This window comes from Macaca nemestrina, chromosome 15 (assembly GCF_043159975.1).
Source record: "Macaca nemestrina isolate mMacNem1 chromosome 15, mMacNem.hap1, whole genome shotgun sequence".
In the NCBI taxonomy this organism is placed as follows: domain Eukaryota; kingdom Metazoa; phylum Chordata; class Mammalia; order Primates; family Cercopithecidae; genus Macaca; species Macaca nemestrina.
The window spans coordinates 14,858,543-14,880,219 of record NC_092139.1 but is presented as its reverse complement, the minus strand read 5'-3'; the positions used below and the strand labels follow the sequence as shown (position 1 = coordinate 14,880,219).

General features: G+C 46.5%; 1 long non-coding RNA gene across 2 annotated transcripts; it reads left to right on the top strand.

Annotated features, from left to right (window-relative positions):
• The first annotated feature begins 146 nt into the window (after positions 1-146).
• Positions 147-21,140, top strand: LOC105470692 (uncharacterized). 2 transcript variants are annotated; one of them, XR_980701.2, is made up of 4 exons: positions 147-439; positions 5,371-5,616; positions 13,311-13,399; positions 20,906-21,140. It is a non-coding gene; the product is annotated as an uncharacterized lncRNA (long non-coding RNA). The 2 variants fall into 2 exon arrangements; XR_011613260.1 differs by lacking the exon at positions 5,371-5,616.
• Positions 21,141-21,677: the final 537 nt, after the last annotated feature.

The following is a 21,677-nucleotide window of genomic DNA, read 5'->3' as shown; positions in this document are numbered from 1 at the left end:
AGGGTGGACCACGGCTGCGCGCTGGCTCCGGGAAGCGGTCGATGCCCGCGGCCGACGGAGACTACAAGCCAGAGGCCGAGAACAAAGCGGAAGGCCAAAGAACGAGGACGAAAGCGGCGGAACGGCAGTTTGGAGCCTAACGAGCCATCGTCGCGTCTGGAGCTGGGACCCGGAAGTAAACAGGCCGGACGTGACGGAAGCCACTCGGTTTAGGGATGGTGGCTGGCCGGGTTGTCATGGAAACCGCTACGGAGCCTGGAGCTGCATTCATGACTCCGCACAAGCAAGCAGGGGCTAACGGTCGGATCCCTCGCCCCCATTGTACGAACAGAAATACTGAGGCTCAAAGAGAGCCAGTGAGACGCTGAAATCACGCGTGATTGGAATCCAGCCTTGCTAGGGCTGTCGGTGTTACGGGCTGTGGGCGACGGTTAAGAGCGTGGGTCCCATTTTTAGCTTTGCCACTTACTAGCTGTGTGACCTTGGACAAGTTACCTAACCTCTCTGAGTCTCAGCTTTATAACCTGTAAAATTAATAAAGCCAGGCGTGGTGGCACGCGACTGTAGTCCCAGCTACTCGTGAGGCTGAGGCGGGAGGATCGCTTGATCCAAGGTGTTCGAGACCAACCTGGGCAACATAGCAAGGCCATGTCTCTTAAAAAAAAAAAAAAAAAAAAAAAAGCCGGGCACGGCGGCTCACGCCTGTAATCCCAACACTTTCAGATAAATTTTATATATATATATAATATATATAAATATATATATAAAATCTGACATCCCCACCAGACCCTGAGCTTCTTATTCATCTGTTTCCCCCCAAGCTCCGCACATGTCTGATGAGGAGGCACACAATAGATGTTCATTGATTGTAGGATTCTCACTCTGAGTCTCGGTGACCCCAGCTAAAACCGGTGGGCCTTGTGTGATGAATCAGTGACTTTAATACTGGGAAACGTTTGGAGAACCAGCAATCTGCTGTCCAAACAGTAGCATTACTGTGTTTACCTGTAATTGCCTGAGCACCGCTCAAGGTCCCTGTGTTCTTTATCAGCTCATGTTTAAGCTCCTCTCTTCATTATCTGCAACGTGATAATGTTCACAGGAATTTCATCTGAGACAAACTGTCCCACCTTAAGTCTGCCTTTACAACAACTCAACACTCTGGTTTGGTACCTCTTACAATATTGCATTTTCACGTGGGACTGCTAAAAAAAAAAAAGTCCCCTCCAGCTCTGTGGGTCTGTGACAGCCAAAAGAGAAACAAAGATTTTGAAGAAGGGCTTTACCAGTAGGAAACCCTGGTCATCGAAACTTGGTGACATCTACTATCAGAAAAGACCCAAAGTCTCCAAAGAAAGTCACATTTCTCATCTTTTTTTTTTTTTTTTTTTAAAGACGGAGTCTCGTTCTGTCACCCAGGCTGGAGTGCAATGGCACGATCTCAGCTCACTGCAAGCTCCAAGCTCCGCCTCTCGGGTTCACACCATTCTCCTGCCTCAGCCTCCCGAGTAGCTGGGACTACAAGGGCCCGCCACAACGCCTGGCTGATTTTTTGTATTTTCAGTAGAGACGGGGTTTCACCATGTTAGCCAGGATCGTCTGGATCTCCTGAACTCGTGATGCACCCGCCTTGGCCTCCCAAAGTGCTGGGATTACAGTTGTGAGCCATCGCGCCCAGCCTTTTTTTTTTTTTTTTTCTTTTTTTTTTGAGACAGAATCTTGCTCTGTAGCCACGCTGGAGTGCAGTGGTGCAATCTCGGCTCACTGCAACCTCTACCTCCTGGGTTCAAGTGATTCTTCTGCCTCAGCCTCCCAAGTAGCTGGGATTACCGGCAAGCGCCACCACGCCCAGCTAATTTTTGTATTTTCGGTAGAGACGGGGTTTCACCATGGTGACCAGGATGGTCTCGATTTCTTGACCTCGTTATCCCCCACCTTGGCCTCCCAAAGTGCTAGGATTACAGGCGTGAGCCACTGTGCTGGGCCATGCTTCTCATCTTTTAAACACAGTTGAAGGCTTGTGACTTCTCTACATGGTGATGTAGAAATGACAGGAGCATCCTTTCCCGACTTTATTATATAATGATTAGCAGATTATATAAGGGTCACATGACAGTGATTAGGCACTTCTACTTCCGAAGAGCCAACAACACGAACAATCTACCTACCTCTTTCTATTTTTTAGGTTTTTTTTCCCATCACCAAAGTAATACATGATTCCAACAATACAGAGGAGTATAGAACAAAAAGCGAAAGAGAAAAGCTACCCCATGACCCAGCAATTGGATTTCTCAAAATCTACTAGAGAAACATACACATGTGCACAAAGAGACCTTTTGCATCATTGTTTCTAATGCAAAAGCAATAATGGGAAATATTTAAATCTCCATCACTGAGGTAATGGTATATCCATACTAACAAATACTGTGGATCGCTTAAAAAGGGTGATGCATGGCCGGGCAGTGGCTCATGCCTGTAATCCCAGCACTTTGGGAGGCCAAGGTGGGCGGATCACGAGGTCAGGAGATTGAAACGATCCTGGCTAACATGGTGAAACTCCCGTCTCTACTAAAAATGCAAAAAATTAGCCAGGTGTTGTGGCGCCTGTAGTCCCAGCTACTTGGGAGACTGAGGCAGGAGAATGACATGAACCCGGGAGGCGGAGTTTGCAGTGAGCCGAGATTGTGCCACTGTACTCCAGCCTGGGTGAAAAAGCGAGACTCCGTCTCAAAAATAATAATAATAATAAAATAAATAATAAAAAAAGAGTGATGCAAACCTACATAACTGCAGGACACACCGTGGAATAAAAACAGAGAGACATACTGTGAAATGGAAAACAAAACATCACCCAATACTTTATATTTTCTTTCTTTTTTTTTTTTTTTTTTTTTTGAGACGGAGTCTCGCTCTGTCACCCAGGCTGGAGTGCAGTAGCATGATCTCTGTTGACTGTAAGCTCCGCCTCCCGGGTTCATGCCATTCTCCTGCCTCAGCCTCCCAAGTAACTGGTACTACAGGTGCCTGCCACCACGCCCAGCTAATTTTTTGTATTTTTAGTAGAGATGGGGTTCACTGTGTTAGCCGGGATGGTCTTGATCTCCTGACCTCGTGAACCGCCTGCCTCGGCCTCCCAAAGTGCTGGGATTACAGGCGTGAGCCATCGCACCCAGCCAATACTTTATATTTTCTAAGGGTATATATATAGTCAACTAGGGGCCAGGGCGATGACTCACACCTGTAATCCCAGCACTTTGGGAGGTTGTGGTGGGCGAATCACCTGAGGTCAGGAGTTTGAGACCAGCCTGGCCAACATGATGAAATCCTGTCTCTACTAAAAAAAAAAAAAAAAAAAAAAAAAATTAGCTGGGTCTGGTGGCAGGCGCCTGTAGTCCCAGGAAGTCCCAGCTTCCTGGAAGGCGGAGGTTGCAGTGAGCCGAGATGGCGCCACTGCACTCCACCCTGGGCTACAGGGTGAGACTCTGTCTCAAAAACACAAAACAAAAAGTCAACTAGGGACAGGAACACAGATACAGATATCTGTCTTTCATTCCACAAACACACATTTATGTGATCTGTATTAACATCTTTCTCCCCCAGAAGTCAGTGAACTCCACGAGGACAAAACTATGTCTATTTTGTTCATAATTATATCGCTACTACCTGGCATATATGCACTACCTAGCACACAATAGGGTGTTCAACATAATTCGTTTCTAACCAGAATTTTCACTGAATACCTACCATGTGCCAGGTTTGATGTCAGATTTTTTTTTTTTTTTAATTGAGACAGGATCTCACTCTGTCACCCTGTCTGGAGTGTAGTGGCATGATCATAGCTGACTGCAGCCTCAACCTTCTAGGTTCAAGCGATCCTCCCACCTTAGCCTCCTGAGTGGTGGGGACCACAGTTGCACACCACCACATCTGGCTAATTTTGTTAACTATTTTGTAAAGAGAGGGTCTCGCAATTTTGCCAAGGCTGCTCTCGAATTCCTGGGCTCAAGTGATCCTCCCACCTTGGCTTCCCAAGGTGCTGGGATTACAGGCATGAGTCACCACGCCCGGCCTGATGTTAGGTTTAAAGGGCATAACTGTTGAGTGAGGACAGACACAGTTCCTGCCCTCACAGAGCATCTAGTCTCCTTATCAGAAACAGAATATTCATAACATAGGAGTAGGATGAATAAAACCCTAGAATTCAGGATAGAAGATGGTGAATGATATGAGAGGGGTATAGAGCTTAGAGCATGGAGAAGTGACCTCTGAAAGGGTAAATTAAGGGTAGCCTCCAGTAGGAGGTAGAATTTGAGCTGGGCTTTGAGTGACTTGGACATGAGAGGATGTCCAGCTTTCCTTCTAGCTGGAGTAAAGGGAGCAATCAAAGGCAAGGACCTGAGGTCAAAAACTCAGCTACCTGTGACTGGGCTCAGTGGCACACGCCTGTAATCCCAGCACTTCAGAAAGCTGAGTCAGGCAGATCTCTTGAGGTCCAGAGTTCAAGACCAGCCTGACCAATATGGTGAAACCCCATCTCTACTAAAATCACAAAAATTAGCCGGCCTGTAGTAGCACGTGCCTGTGGTCCCAGCTACTCAGGAGGCTGAGGCTAGAGAATCGCTTCAATCTGGGAGGCGGAGGTGGCAGTGAGCCAAGATCATGCTACTACATGGTAGCCTGGGACACAGAGGGAGACCCTGTCTCAAAAAAACAAAAACAAAAACACAAATTCAGCTACCTGCAAGTACATAATGTGGACAAATACGAGGTACTAGAGTACTATAGCCTCGCACTGCGTAGGACCGGAAATTGGTAATGTAATCTAACATAGTACCTGGCTCACAGCAGGCATCCAATAAGTACTTCTGTGAGAAAACAAATATTGTTGAATCCCTTCCATCTTCAGCTGACTTGTGGCCAAGCTTCCTGCTCACCAGGCATGACCAGATACTCTGATTTTTGGAGACAAGTTAGAGATCCAGATTGTTTATTTATTTATTTACTTACTTATTTAGAGATAAGGTCTTGATCTATCATCCAGACTGGAGTACAGTGGCACGATCATGGCTTACTGCAACCTCAAACTCCTGGGCTCAAGGGATACTCCCACCCCAGCCTCCCACATAGCTGGGACTACAGGCTCATGCCATCATGCCCAGTTAATTATTTTGTGAAGACATGGGATCTCGCTATGTTGCCCAGGGTGGTCTCAAACTCCTAGCCTCACGTGATCCTCCCACTTCAGCCACCAGAGTGCTGGGATTACAGGCACCAGCCACTGCGTCCATCCTGGAATCCAGATTTTTAAATAAAATTTCTTAATTGTAAACACCATTTGTAAGTATACCTCCTGTTTCTATCTGTTGACAGGGCCTAGAAGAAATGGCACCCCTGTAGCAACAAGCGCCTAGACTAAGACTAACCAGAGCTTAGTCCGTGGAACCAGGGCTTCCTGGAGAAATGGCTGATTCCCAGGGATGGGTCAGGGAAACTACAACATAAGGTTGGAACATATTATTCAGCCAGAAAGTAGGAAGTGCCCAAAGAATGATGGGACATGTTAAAAGCACACAAAAGCCAGGATGGAGAGTCCCTATTGGCCAGATCTGGGGCAATGTGAGTATCAAAATAAATAATAATAGCAGATTATAATAACTTAATTGTAGGGAGAGAAGTTATGAGCCCATACTAATGCTAAACATAAAATATCATGATTCAGCCAGTAATCTCAGCACTTTGGGAGGCCGAGGCAGGTGGATCACCTGAGGTCAGGAGCCTGGCCAACATGGTGAAACCCCATCTCTACAAAAATACAAAACAAAATTAGCCAGTAATGATGGCGGGTGCCTGTAATCCCAGCTACTTTGGAGGCTGAGGAGGGAGAATTACTTGAACCCAGAAGGTGGAGGTTGCAGGGAGCTGAGATCACACCACCGCACTCCAGCCTGGGTGACAGAGCGAGACTCTGTCTCAAAACAACAACAACCACCACAACCATGTTTTATTTATTTATTTTTTTAAGCTAGTCAAGTGAAGCAATGGGAATGGAGAAGAAACAAATCTATAACTGGTTTGGATGAATTAGTTGTAAGCACCACTGCCATTGGACCAGCTAATACCATGGTTATCACAGGAGCGTGTCTGAGGCTGTGTTTGGCCCTGAGTGCCAGGTCTGCACCCTGCACTAAGGATGAGTGAGGAACAACAGGCAGTCGAGCTGGTTGGTGCTACAAGTAACAATAGTACCTACCAAAATACAAGTTAAATGAGATAGTCCTTGTGATACGATAACATGTTAATTACTCAATTAGCATTAGCTATCATGAATCAACCCTTTTATATGTTTTAAAGATTAGAGAAGCACTTTATCCGTAGTGGCTGCTTATTACATTTATTACATTTCTCTTGATTGAATGAAATGATACGGTTTTGCTAACTACTAGCTCTTATTTCCCATACTGTTTTCTTTTCAGGATCCTCACTCTAGTCTAAGAGCATGATTTAATTGTGTTGTCAGACAGCTTATCTTCAGGGTTATGACATGGAGTCATACTGCCTGGGACATCATCTTTATTTATTTAGTTTTTTGAGACAGGGTCTCTCTCTGTCGCCCAGGCTAGAGTGCAGTGGTGCCATCTCGGCTCACTGCAACCTCCACCTCCCAGGCTCAAGCGATCCTCCTACCTCAGCCTCCCAAGTAGCTGAGACTACAGGTGTGCACCACCATGCCCTTGTATTTTTTGTAGAGACAGGCTTTGGTCATGTTGCCCAGGCTGGTCTCAAACTCCTGAGTTCAAGCAATCCACCCGCCTTGGCTTCCCAAAGTGCTGGGATTACAGGCATAAGCCACTGCGCCCAGCCTCACCATCTTTCTAAGCCTCAGTTTCCCCACCTGTAAAATGGAGCTGATCATAGTATCTTCTTCATAAGGTTATTTGCATTTTGAATGGGATAACATGTGCAAAGAAGTTCCCCCGGTGCCTGGAAGGGAGTGATCCTGCATCAAATGTTATCCACGATTAGGATTCTTGTTGTCCCACATGAATTTGCTGGGTGCTACAGATTCCGTCTGGCTCCCAAAGCTCAGAATTCATTCTGGCCTCCCACGGGTGGAGGCAGGGTTTGGGGGAGGTTTGTAATTCTAAAGATGGCACGTCTTGAACTGAAAGCTGGCGCTGTCAAGCTTCTTCACAATCAGTAAGAACGGCTTTCTTCCCCCTTTTCCCTAAATATAAACCCAACTGCCAATCGCTTTAAAGTCTTCATGTCTGCAGCAGAAGCAATCCATGAGTCCAAAAGTGAGGCAGCTGGCAGAGGGCTGTTGTTAGTGGGATCCACCCAGCCCGGCCCAGCTCCAGGGAGACACACTTCACGGGATTGGATGTGGGCAACTCAGCATTTCTTCCTTATGATTCTTAATTGCACCTGAAAACAGTAACCCCGAGGTTACGAGCCCCGGGTGTGTACTACAACAGTCTCTTAAAGTACTGGGTTTCAGGGCCAGGCACAGTGGCTCACTCGTGTAATCCCAGCACTTTGGGAGGCCAAGGTGGGCGGATCACTTGAGGACAGGAGTTCAAGACCAGCCTGGCCAATATAGTGAAACACCATCTCTAGTAAAAATACTAAAATTAGCCAGGCATGGTGGCGCATGCCTGTAATCCCAGCTACTTGGGAGGCTGAGGCAGGAGAATTGCTTGAACCGGGAGGCAGAGGTTGCAGTGAGCCGAGATTACACCACTGCACTCCAGCCTGGGCAACAGAGCAAGACTCCGTTGCAAAAAAAAAAGGTATTGGGTTTTAGAAGACTGCTTGCTGGAAGCAAACATCTTTGTCCTTGCCTCTCCCTTGAAGCAAGCAAAGAAAAGCCACACACAGGTTGTCCTTACTACATAGCAACATTATCCCTAGGCTAGAAGTCAAAGTAGGCTCTGGAGCCGAAAGGCTTGAGTTCAGATCCCAGCCCTGCCGCTTTCCATCTGTGTGACCTTGGACAAGCTATCTAACCTTTCTGGGACTGCCTCCATTTCTTATCAGTAAAATGGGATTAATAGTAACCCTGAGGATTACTGAGAGATTAAATGAGCTAGTAACATACGATGCCAACTGCAGAGTGAGCATTCAACGCAAGCCAGGTATGACTGACTCAGTCACAGAGCTTGCCAGGCTGGGGTGTAGAGTCAGCCTCAGACCAATGGGGAACATAATGGGACTTATGCCATTATGGTCAGGCCTTGACACCTTGCATTTATGCTGCTCAAAAGAGTAGGATTTTGGCCAGGGGCCATGGCTCACCATGTAATCCCAATGCTTTGAGAGGGCAAGGCTGGAGATTGCTTGAGGCCAGGAGTTGGAGACCAGTCTAGGCTACATAGTAAAGCCCCATCTCTCCAAAAAATTTTTAAAATTAGGTAGACACGTGTCATGAGCCCATAGTCCTAGCTACTGGGGAGTCTGAGGTGGGACAATCTCTTGAGCCCAAGAATTTGAGGTTACAGCAAACTATGATGGCACCACTGCACTCCAGCCTCAGTAACAACAGAGACCCTGTCTCTAAAAAAAGTAAGTTAAAAAAAGAGTAGAATTGTATAACATCAAGAATATATGAAGAATTTCTGTAACTCAACAACAAATAGACAATCCAATTTAAAAATGGGCAAAGGTGGTTGGGCATGGTAGCTCACACCTATAATCCCAGCGCTTTCAGAGGCCAAGGGGAGGCGGATCATTTGAGCTCAAGAGTTCAAGATCAGCCTGGTCAACATGGCAAAATCCCATTTCTACTAAAAATGCAAAAATTGGCCGGGTGTGGTGGCTCACGCCTGTAATCCCAGCACTTTGGGAAGCCAAGGTGCGTGGATCACCTGAGGTTGGGAGTTTGAGACCAGTCTGGCCAACATAGTGAAGGCCCGTCTCTACTAAAAATACAAAAATTAGCCAGGCATGGTGGCATGTTTCTGTAATCCCAGCTACACAGGAGGCTGAGGCAGAATTGCTTGAACCCAGGAGGTGGAGGTTGCAGTGAGCCGAGATAGCGCCATTGTACTCCAGCCTGGGAGACTCTGTCTTTAAAAAAAAAAAAAGAAAAGAAAAGAAAAGAAAAATTAGCCAGGCATGGTGGCAGGCACCTGTAATCCCAGCTACTCAGGAAGCTGAGGCAGGAGAATCGCTTGAACCCAGGAGGCGGAGGTTGCAGTGAGCCAAGATCACGCCATTGCACTCTAGCCTGGGTGACAAGAGCGAAACTCCGTCTCAAAAAAACATATATAAGGCCGGGCACAATGGCTCACGCCTGTAATCCCAGCACTTTGGGAGGCCAAGGCGGGTGGATCACGAGGTCAGGAGATCGAGACCATCCTGGCTAACACGGTGAAACCCCGTCTCTACTAAAAAATACAAAAACTTAGCCTGGCGTGGTGGTGAGTGCCTGTAGTCCCAGCTTCTTGGGAGGCTGAGGCAGGAGAATGGTGTGAATCTGGGAACCAGAGCTTGCAGTGAGCCAAGATTGCACCACAGCACTCCAGCCTGGGCAACAGAGCAAGACTCCATCTCAAAAAAAAAAAAAATAAATATATATATATAAAAAATAAAATTTAAAAAAATTAAAATACAAAAATTAGCTGGGTGTGGTGGCAGGCCCCTATAATCCCAGCAACTAGGGAGGCTGAGGTGGGAGAATCACTTGAACCTAGGAGGTGGAGGTTGTAGTGAGCCAAGATCTCACCACTGCACTCCAGCCTGGGCAAAAGAGTGAGATTCTGTCTCAAAATAAATAAATAGGCCAGGCGCGGTGGCTCACGCCTGTAATCCCAGCACTTTGGGAGGCTGAGACGGGCGGATCACGAGGTCAGGAGATCAAGACCATCCTGGCTAACACGGTGAAACCTCGTCTCTACTAAAAAATACAAAAAACTAGCCGGGCGAGGTGGTGGGCGCCTATAGTCCCAGCTACTCGGGAGGCTGAGGCAGGAGAATGGTGTGAACCCGGGAGGCGGAGCTTGCAGTGAGCTGAGATCCGGCCACTGCACTCCAGCCTGGGTGACAGAGCGAGACTCCGTCTCAAAAAAAAAATAAATAAAAATAAATAAATAAATAAATAAATAAAATAAAAAATGGGCAAAGGACTTGAATAGACATTTCTCCAAAGAAGATACACAGATGGCCAATAAGCATGTGAAAAGATGTGTGTCATCACTAATCATTAGGGAAATGTAAGTGAAAACCACAGTGAGATTCTACTTCAAACCCTCTAGGGTGGCTATAATAAAATGTTTTGAAAAGAAAAATAACAAATGCTGGCAATGATGTAAAGAATGGAATACTTGTACTTGCTGGTGGGAATGTAAAATGGTACAGCTGCTGTAAAGAACAGTCTGGCAATTCCTCAAAAAGTTAAATGACCATATGACTCAGAAATTCTACTCCTAGGCATATGCCCAAAAGAATTGAAAATAAGGACTCAAAACAGACACTTGTACATTAATGTTCATTGCAGTATTATTCACATTAGCCAAAAGGTAGAAACAACCCAAGTGTTTGCTGACAGATGAATGGATAAACAAAATGTGGTACATCCATACAATGGAATATTATTCAGCCTTAAAAAGGGAGGAAATTCTTTGGGAGGCCAAGGTGGGCGGATCACAAGGTCAGGAGATCAAGACCATCCTGGCTAACACGGTGAAACCCCGTTTCTACTAAAAATACAAAAAATTAGCCAAGCATGGTGGCGGGCGCCTGTAGTGCCAGCTACTCGGGAGGCTGAGGCAGGAGAATGGCATGAACCCAGGAGGCGGAGCTTGCAATGAGCCGAGATAGACCCACTGCAGTCCAGCCTGGGCAAAAGAGCAAGACTCCATCTCAGGAAAAAAAAAAAAAAAAAAGAGGAAATTCCAATGCTACATCATAAATAAACCTTAAAAATGTTATGTTAAGTGAAAGAAGCCAGTCACAAAAGGACAAACATTGTTGTGATTCCATTTATATCAGATGTCTGTAATAGGCAAATTCATAGAGGCAGAAAAAGGATTAGAGGTTACCAGTGACTGGAGAGGGAGGAATGGAGAGCTATTTCTTAATATATGGAGTTTCTGTTTAGGTTGCTGAAAAAATTTTGGAAGCAGAGGTGATATTTGCACAACATTGTGAATGTAATTAATGCCACTGAAGTATATGCTTTATTGTGGTTACCATGGCAATTTTTATGTTATGTATGTTATCACAATAAAAAACTTTTTGGGGGGACCAGGCCAGTGGCTCACGCCTGTAATCCCAGCACTTTGGGAGGCTGAGGCGGGTGGATCACTTGAGGTCAGGAGTTCGAGACCAGCCTGGTCAACATGGTGAAACCCTGTCTCTACTAAAAATGCGGGAAAAAAAAAAAAAATAGCTGGATCTGATGGCACACACCTGAAATCTCAGCTACTCAGGAGGCTGAGGCAGGAGAATTGCTTGAATCCAGGAGGCGGAGGTTGCAGTGAGCCATGATCACACCACCGGACTCCGTGCACTCCAGCCTGGGCAACAGAGCAAGACTCTGTCTCAAAAAAAAAAAAAAAAAAAAAAAGAATGGTGTGGCCAGGCACAGTGGCTCATGCCTGTAATCCCAGCACTTTGGGAAGCCAATCTGGGTGGATCATTTGATGTAAAGAGTTTGAGACGAGCCTGGCCAACATGGTGAAACCCTGTCTCTACTAAAAATACAAAAAAATTAGCTGGACGTGGTGGCACACACCCGAAATCCCAGCTACTAGGGAGGCTAAGGGAGAAGAATTACTTGAACCCCAGAGGCAAAGGTTGCAGTGAGCCGAGATGGCACCACTGCACTCCGGCCTGGGTGACAAAGCGAGACTCCATCTCGAAAAATAAATAAATAAATAAATAAATAAATAAATAAATAAATAACAAAAGATCTGGACAGACACTTCACAGAGGTAAAACATACAAATGGCCAATAAGCAAATGAAAAGGTACTAAATGGCATTAATCATTATGAAATCTAAAACTGCACGATACCACTACACACTCACTAGAATGGCTAAAATAAAAGTGTCTGACAACCAAATGTTGGTGAGAATGTGAAGCAACTCATACCTTGTTAGTGGTCATGGGAAATAGTTGGAAAATGGCTCGGTTTGGCAGTTTCTAATAAAATTAAACGCACATTGGCCAGGCACAGTGGCTCACGCCTGTAATCCCAGCACTTTGGAAGGCCGAGGTGGGCAGATCACCTGAGATCAGGAGTTCAAGACCAGCCTGGACAACATAGTGAAACCCCATCTCTACAAAAATACAAACATTAGCCAGGCATGATGGCAGGTGCTTGTAATCCCAGCTACTTAGGTGGCTGGCGCGGAAGAATCACTTGAACGCAGGAGGCAGAGGTTGCAGTGAGCCGAGATCGTGCCATTGCACTCCAGCCTGGGCAACAGCGCAAGACTCCATCTCAAAAACAAAACAAAAATTAAACACACATTTACCAAATGACCTGGAAATTCTACTTCTACGTGAATGCTTAGTTTTGAAATGTCTTGTTAATTGTGATGACTTTGTTCTATCCTCAGCCAATGTCTCAAGTCACAATGTACACATGAGGTGCAGTTTATTGTAGATGAAGGTGGATTCAAATCCCCCATTTCAATGTCTTCTTGTTAGTATTCATTATTTGGTTGCAGCTCTTGTCAGATATTATGAGATCGTTATGTTTTTACCATTACGTGGCTGACCCTTGATATAATAGAAACTATAAAGTGCTATGAGCTGGTGGGATAACGAATGAATACAATTTTCTGGAGGCAGTTTTTTTTGTTTTGTTTTGTTTTTTTGAGACAGGCTGTCACTCTGTCGCCCAAGCTGGAGTGCAGTGGAGTGGTCTCGGCTCACTGCAACCTCTGCCTCCTGGGTTCAAGCGATTCTCCTGCCTTAGCCTCCCAAGTAGCTGGGATTACAGGCATGTGCCCCCACACTCGGCTAATTTTTGCATTTTTTTTTGGTAGAGACGGGGGTTTCACCATATTGTCCAGGCTGGTCTCAAATTCCTGACCTCAAGTGATACGCCAGCCTCTGCCTCCCAAAGTGTTGGGATTACAGGCGTGAGCCTCCGCGCCCTGCCAGGGGCCGCATTTTTATGTGATCATTCCCGCGTGGCTTTCTTGTTTGAGATGGAATCATTCACTGTTACATTTCCAACACTTAGCAGGATACTTAGCACACAGGGTTATTGGTTGAATGAATATTTACCTGCCAGTGTCTCCTCTGTTAAGATTCCTTTTAGGCCTAGACTCTGTCTTTTTTTTTATTTTTGTTTTCAGGCAATGTACAGTAAGCCATGATGGGCAGAGGCAGGAAATACTTACAGAACTGGAAAGAATAAAGGAGCCCGTGTTCTCTGCAGAGCCAGGTAAGTCTGTGAGATGCTCATACGCCCCCTGGTGGTGTCAGTAGGAATTCCTCCTGGCTCTCAGCAATTTGGCAATCTTGAAGAATCAGCTGAAACCAAGATGAAATTATCTGCCCACAGGTTTAAATATGTAGCAATACATGATGGGGTAAATTATGCCTAACTTAGATAAGTATAGTGATAAATTTTACATGTGGCCTGAGGCTGATAGAACTCTGACGCCTGAGAGTTACAGGATTTGAGGGCTGGAGTTATTTCTGATTCATCTTATCTGTTCTTAAAGCATCATTGTTTGTTTATTTTTTTCTTTTTTTAAGAGAAAAAAGTCACCCAGGCTGGAGTGCAATAGCACAATCATGGCTTATTGCAGCCTCAACGTCCTGGCATCAAGCAGACCTCCTCAGCCTCCCAAAGTGCTGAGCCTACATGTGCATGCCACCATGCCCAGATAATTTTTGTATTTTTTGTAGAGATGGGATCTTGCTATGTCGCCCAGGCTGGTCTCGAACTCCTGGGCTCCAGGAAAGTGCCTTAGCCTCTCAAAGTGCTGGGATTACAGATGTGAGCCACCTCACCTGGTCCCGAATTTTTAATTAAAAAGTGGTGCATGAAGTTGATATAAATATTCAGACAACACAAAAGGAAACAGAAGGACGAGTCTTTCTCCAGGCCCAGAACCTAAGACCCAGTTCCCTAGATGCCCTTTTGTTGTTGTTTTCTTTTCATATAAAATAGAGACAGGGTCTTGCCATGTTGCCCAGGCTGGTCTCGAACCGCCAGGCTCAAGTGATCCACCTGCCTTAGCCTCCCAAAGTGCTGGGATTACAGGCGCGACCCACCACGCCCAGGCCAGTTTCCCTTTCTAATAGGAACCACTGGTACCAGATTCTCAGAAATCTTCCCAGGGGCTGGACACGGTGGCTTATGCCTGTAATCCCAGCACTTTGGGAGGCCAAGGCAGGTGGATCACCAGAGGTCAGGAGTTCGAGACCAGCCTGGCCAACATGATGAAACCCCATCTCTACTAAAAATATTAAAAAATTAGCCGGGGCCGGGCGCGGTGGCTCAAGCCTGCAATCCCAGCACTTTGGGAGGCCGAGAAGGGCAGATCACAAGGTCAGGAGATTGAGACCATCCTGGCTAACACAGTGAAACCCCATCTCTACTAAAAAAAAAATACAAAAACTAGCCGGGCGAGGTGGCGGGCGCCTGTAGTCCCAGCTACTCGGGAGGCTGAGGCAGGAGAATGGTGTAAGCCTGGGAGGCGGAGCTTGCAGTGAGCTGAGATCCGGCCTACTGCACTCCAGCCTGGGCGACAGAGTGAGACTCCGTCTCAAAAAAAAAAAAAAAAAAAAATTAGCCGGGCGTGGTAGTGGACGCCTGTAATCCTAGCTACTCAGGAGGCTGAGGCAGGAGAATTGCTTGAACCCAGGAGATGGAGGTTGCAGTGAGCTAACATGGTCCCACTGCACTCCAGCCTGGGTGACACAGTGAGACTCTATCTCAAAAAAAAAAAAAAAAAAAATCTTTCCAGTGGGGCAATTGACTCATCCTGTTTTGCCCGGGACTTTCCCAGTTTTGGGAAAGTCCCAAAACTGGGAAAAAAAAGTCCCACATCTTGGGAAACCCCTCGCTCCCAGGCAAACCTGGACACTTGGTCACCCTACTTTCCAAAGGCATCTATTTATCATATACAAACATACACATATATTAGTTGCATTACTTGGCATCTTGATGTTGTTTTAGTTAAAAAATATATTTTGGGCCCGGTGCGGTGGCTCATGCCTGTAATCCCAGCACTTTGGGAGGCCGAGGTGGGCAGATCACCTGAGGTTGGAAGTTCAAGACCAGCCTGGCCAACATGGCAAAACCCTATCTCTACTAAAAATACAAAAGTTAGCCGGGAGCAGTGGTGCGTGCCTGTAATCCCAGCTACTCGGGAGACTGAGGTAGGAGAATCACTTGAAACAAGGAGGCGAGGTTGCGGGGAGCCCAGATTGTGCCACCGCACTCCAGTCTCGGTGACAGAGCGAGACTCCATCTGAAAAAAACAAAACAAAACAAAACAAAATATATATATATGAGATGATTCAATATCAGCTTCATATTTATTTAACAAATATTTATGTAGTTACCTAGCATGCACCAGGCATTATTTTGGAAGCTGAAGATCCAACAGTAAATGAAATCGACAAAACCCCGTGACCTCATGGAATTGACATACTAGTAATTATATCTATTGCATTTATTTAATCAACCCCCAATCATCATTTTGGTTGCTTCCAGTATCTTCCTACTGTGACAACACTGTCCTGGATATCTGTGTGCATGTAGCTGTCTCACATGCATGAGGGTATCTATAGCAGCGCTGTCCAATAGATCTTCCCGCAACGATGGAAATGTTCTATGTCTGCTCTTTTCAATGTGTAGCCACGAGTCACATGTGGCTATTGAGCACTAGACATATGGCTGGTAAGACTGAGGAATAGAATTTTAAATTTTATTTATTTTGTTTTTGTTTTTTGTTTTTTGTTTTTCTTGAGATGAAGTCTCGCTATGTTGCCCAGGCTGGAGTGCAGTGGCGCGGTCTTGGCTCACTGCAAGCTCCTCCTCCCAGGTTCACGCCATTCTCCTGCCTCAGCCTCCCGAGTAACTGGGACTACAGGCACCCACCACCATGCCCGGCTAATTTTTTTGTAATTTTTTAGTAGAGACGGGGTTTCACCATGTTAGCCAGGATGGTCTCGATCTCCTGACCTTGTGATCCACCCGCCTCGGCCTTCCAAAAGTGTTGGAGTTACAGGTGTGAGCCACCGCGCCCGGCCTGTTTTTTTTTTTTTTTTTTTTGAGAAAGGGTCACTGTCAGTCAGGCTGGAATGCAGTGGCACAATCATGTCTCACTGTAGCCTCGACCTCTAGAGCTTAAGCGATCCTCCCACTTTAGAATCCTGAGTAGCTGGGACCACAAGTGTGCACCACCACATGTAGCTAGTTTTTTTTTTTTTTTTTTTTTTTTTTTGAGACGGAGTCTCGCTCTGTCGCCCAGGCTGGAGTGCAGTGGCGCGATCTCGGCTCACTGCAAGCTCCGCCTCCCGGGTTCACGCCATTCTCCTGCCTCAGCCTCCCGAGTAGCTGGGACTACAGGCGCCCACAACCGCGCCCGGCTAATTTTTTGTATTTTTAGTAGAGACGGGGTTTCACCGTGGTCTCGATCTCCTGACCTTGTGATCCGCCCGCCTCGGCCTCCCAAAGTGCTGGGATTACAGGCGTGAACCACCGCGCCCCGGCGCTAGTTTTTTTTTATGTAGAGATGGTGGGCGGGGAGGTGGGGTCTTGCTATGTTGATTAGGCTGGTCTTGAACTCCTGGCCTCAAGTGATCCTCCCATGTTGACCTCCCAAAGTGCTGGGATTACAGGCGTGAGCCACTGCACCTGGCATTAATTTTTTTTTTTTTTTTTTTGAGACAGGGTCTTGCTCTTGCCCAGGCTGGAGTGCAGTGGCAAGATCACAGCTTACTGACACTTTGAACTCCTGGGCTTAAGCAGCCCTCCTCCGAGTAGCTAAGACTACAGGCACATCCATTCCACTGCACTCGGCTAATTTTATGTTTGTTTGTTTGTAGACAGCGGGGTCTTGGTACGTTGCCCAGGTTGATCTTGAACTCCTGGCCTCAAGTGATCCACTTACTTTTGTATTTTTTGTAGAGACAGGGGAGGGAGTTGGGGGCAGTGGGGTGTCTCACTATGTTACCCAGGATGGTCTCCAACCCCTGGACAAAAGCGATCCACCCGCCTCAGCAACCCAAAGTGCTGGGATTACAGGCGTGAGCGGCCATGCCCAGCCCCTTCTTAAATTTAAGCAAACAAATTTTAATAATGATGCCTGACGCCTGTAATCCCAGCATTTTGGAAGACCAGGACAGGAGGACCATTTGAGCTCAAGAGTTTGAGACCAGCCTGGGCAACATGGTGAAACCCCGTCTCTACAAAAAATTTAAAAATTAGCTGGCTGTGGTGTGCACGCCTATAGTCCCAGCTACTTGGGAGGCTGGGGTGGGAGGATGGCTTGCACCCATGAGGCGGAGGTTGCAGTGAGCCAAAATTGTGCCATTGCCCTCCAGCTTGGGCAACAGAGCCAGATCCTGTCTCAAAAAAGAAAAAAAAAACGCCTAGGCAACATAGAGAGACCCTGTCACTACAAAAAATAGAAAAGATAGCTAGGTGTAAATGGCACATGCCTGTAGTCTCAGCTATTCAGGAGGCTGAGGCAGGAGGCTCACTTGACCTTGGGAAGTCAAGGTTGCAGTGAGCTGTGATCATGCCACTGCACTCCATCCTGGATGACAGAGACCCTGTCTCAAAAAAAAAAAAAAGGCTGGGCGCGGTGGCTCAAGCCTGTAATCCCAGCACTTTGGGAGGCCGAGACAGGCGGATCACAAGGTCAGGAGATCGAGACCATCCTGGCTAACACGGTGAAACCCCGTCTCTACTAAAAAATAGAAAAAACTAGCCGGGCGAGGTGGTGGGCGCCTGTAGTTCCAGCTACTCGGGAGGCTGAGGCAGGAGAATGGTGGGAACCCGGGAGGCGGAGCTTTCAGTGAGCCGAGATTGCGCCACTGCACTCCAGCCTGGGCGACAGAGTGAGACTCCATCTCAAAAAAAAAAAAAAAAAAAAAAAAAAAAAAAAAAAAAAAGGAAAAAAACAGAGGAAGAAAGAAAGGGAGGGTGGGAGGGAGGGAAGGAAGGAAGGAAGGAAGGAAAAAGAATTTTTTTTTTTTTTTTTGAGACAGAGTCTCGCTCTGTCGCCCAGGCTGGAGTGCAGTGGCCTGATCTCAGCTCACTGCACGCTCCGCCCCCCGGGTTCACGCCATTCTCCTGCCTCAGCCTCCCGAGTAGCTGGGACCACAGGCGCCCGCCAGCTCGCCCGGCTAGTTTTTTGTATTTTTTAGTAGAGACGGGCTTTCACTGTGTTAGCCAGGATGGTCTCGATCTCCTGACCTTGTGATCCACCCGTCTCGGCCTCCCAAAGTGCTGGGATTACAGGCTTGAGCCACCGCGCCCGGCCCAGAATTTTTTTTTTTTTTGAGACTGAGTTTCACTCTTGTTGCCCAGGCTGGAGTGCAGTGGCTCGTTCTCCACTCACTGCAACCTTTGCCTCCTAGGTTCAAGCGATTCTCCTGCCTCAGCCTCCTGAGTAGCTGGGACTACAGGTGTGCACCACCAGACCCAGTTAATTTTTGTATTTTTAGTAGAGACAGGGTTTCACCATGTTGGTCAGGCTGGTCTTAAACTCCTGACCTCAGGTGATCCACCCACCTCGGTCTCCCAAAGTGCTGAGATTACAGGCATGAGCCACCATACCCAGCTTTTTTTTTTTTAAGATCATGATTCAACTGTATTGCTGTCTACAAGAAACTCACTTTATAGACTGGCTCTGAAAGGATGGAAAAAGATATTTTATGCAAATAGTGACCAAAGAACAGGAGGGCTGGCAATACTAATATCAGAAAAATTACTTGTCCAGGCCGAGCACGGTGGCAGGAGTTCGAGACCAGCCTAACTAATATGGTGAAATCCTGTCTCGACTAAAAATACAAAAATTAGCCAGGCGTGGTCGTGCATGCCTGTAGTCTCAGCTACACAGGAGGCTGAGACAGGAGAATCACCTGAACCCAGAAGGCAGAGGTTGCAGTGAGCCAAGATCACACCACTGCACTCCAGTCTGGACGATAGAGCAAGACTCCATCTCAAAAAAAGAAAAAAGAAAAATTACTCGTCCAAAAGATTACAAGAGATAAAGAAGGCATTGTATATTAATAACAAGTTCAATGCAGCCAGAAGATATAACAATTATAAACATTTATGTACCTAATAACAGACCATCAGAACATATGAAACAAAAATTTGTAGAATTGAAGGAAGAAATAGACAATTCCACAATAATAGGTCGAGACTTCAATGTCCCACTCCCAAGAATAAATAGGAGATAAGTAAGGAAATAAAGGACTTGAGTGACACAGTAAGACAACCAGATCTAACACATATACAGACACTACCCAACAACAGCATACACATTCTTCTCAGGCACACATGGGATAGCCTACAGGATGGACCATATGTTAGGCCACAAATTAAGCCTCAAGAGATTTTAAAAGGTAGACATCAGCCAGCCGTGGTGGCTCAGGCCTGTAATCCCAGCACTTTGGGAGGCTGAGGCAGGAGGATTGCTTGTGCCCAGGACTTTGAGACCAGCCTGGGCAACACAGCAAGACTTTATCTCTACAAAAAGAGAAAGAAGAAAAGAAGAAAGAGAGAGAGGGAAAGATAAGAAGGAAAGAAAGGGCCAGGGGGCGGGGGTGGCTCACGCCTGTAATCCCAGCATTTTGGGAGGCCAAGGCGGGCAGATCACAAGGTCAGGAGATCGAGACCATCCTGCCTAACACGGTGAAACCCCGTCTCTACCAAAAATACAAAAAGAAATTAGCCGGGCGTGGTGGCGGGCACCTGCAGTCCCAGCTACTTGGGAGGCTGAGGCAGGTGAATGGCGTGAACCCGGGAGGTGGAGCTTGCAGTGGGCCGAGATCGTGCCACTGCACTCCAGCCTGGGCGACAGAGCAAGACTCCGTCTCAAACAAACAAACAAACAAACAACAACAACAAAAAAAAACAGGAAAGAAAGAAGAAATAAAAGAAGAGATCATACCAAATGTCTTCTCCAAGCACAACTGGATAAGGCTAGACATCAATATGGGGAGGGGGGATGGAAAAGAAGAAATCAATATCAAAGAAAAACTGGAAAATTCACAAATTTGTGGAAATTTACACACTCTTAAAGAACCAATGGATCAAAGAAGAAATCACAAGGGAAATTAGAAAATACTCAGAAACAGGCCAGGCACAGTGGCTCACGCCTGTAATTCCAGCACTTTGGGAGGCCGAGGTTGGTGGATCACTTGAGGTCAGGAGTTTGAGACCAGCCTGGCCAACATTGTGAAGCCCTGTCTCTACTAAAAATACAAAAATTAGCCAGGAGTGGTGGCAGGCACCTGTAATCCCAGCTACTTGGGAGGCTGAGGCAGGGGAATTGCTTGACTCCAGGAGGTGGAGGCTGCAGTGAGCAGAGATCGCACCAATGCACTCCAGCCTGGGCGACAGAGTGAGACTCCATCTCAAAATAAATAAATAAATAAAATAAATAAAGAGAGAAAATATTGAGAAACAAATGAAAACAAAAACACAGCATGCCAAAATTTACTGGACACAGTGAAAGCATTGCTCAGGGGAAATTTTATAGCTATAAGTGCTTCAAAAGCATAGACAAAATTGCCAGGGTCTGGGGGTATGGGGATGGGAGGAGGGAACAGGAAGTTATTGTTTAATGGGGACAGAGTTTCAGTTTCAGTTTAGCAAGACGACCAGAATTCTAGAGATAGCTGATGGTGATTATTGCACAATTTGAAAGGAATGTGCTTTATTGTTGGTTTTTTTTTTTTTTTTTTTTTTCAGATGGAGTTTTGTTCTTGTTGCCTAGGCTGAAGTTCAGTGACTGTTGGAGTGAGTGAACGATCTTGGCCCACGGCAACCTCCGCCTCCCAGGTGAAAGGCTTCTTCTGCCTCAGCTTCCTGAGTAGCTGAGGCTACAGGCATGGGCAACCACGCCTGGCTAATTTTTGTATTGTTAGTAAAGACAGGGTTTCACCTTGTCGGTCAGGCTGCTCTCGTATTCCTAGGCTCAAGCGATCCGCCCGCCTCGGCCTCACAAAGTGCTGGGATTACAGACGTAAGCCACCGTACCCAGCTCCTTTGTATAAATAAATGATATTGACTTTCTTCTTGCAGCTCAGGAATTAGATGTTTTAAATTTGCTTAAATTTAAGAAATGGCTGGGTACGGTGGTTCACCGCTGTAATCCCAGCACTTCGGGTTGCTGAGGCAGGCGGATCGCTTGCGTCCAAGAGTTCGAGGCCAGCCTCGGCAACAGTGAGACCCGCCCGCTCTCGGCATCGCCCCTTCCCCACCTCCTTTCCCCATCTCTACAAAAAAAAAAACCCAAAAATAAATAAATTAGTCCGGCATAGTGGTGACTGCCTGTGGTCCAGCTACGCAGGAGGCTGAGGTGGGAGGATCGCTTGAACCCCGGAGGTCGAGGCCGCAGGGAGCCATGATCGCTCCACTGAACACCAGCCTGGGCGACAAAACAAGACCTTTTCCCAAAATAGATTAAATAAATAAATAAATAAATTTAAGGAAAAAGCAATTTGATTCGAAGATAAATAGT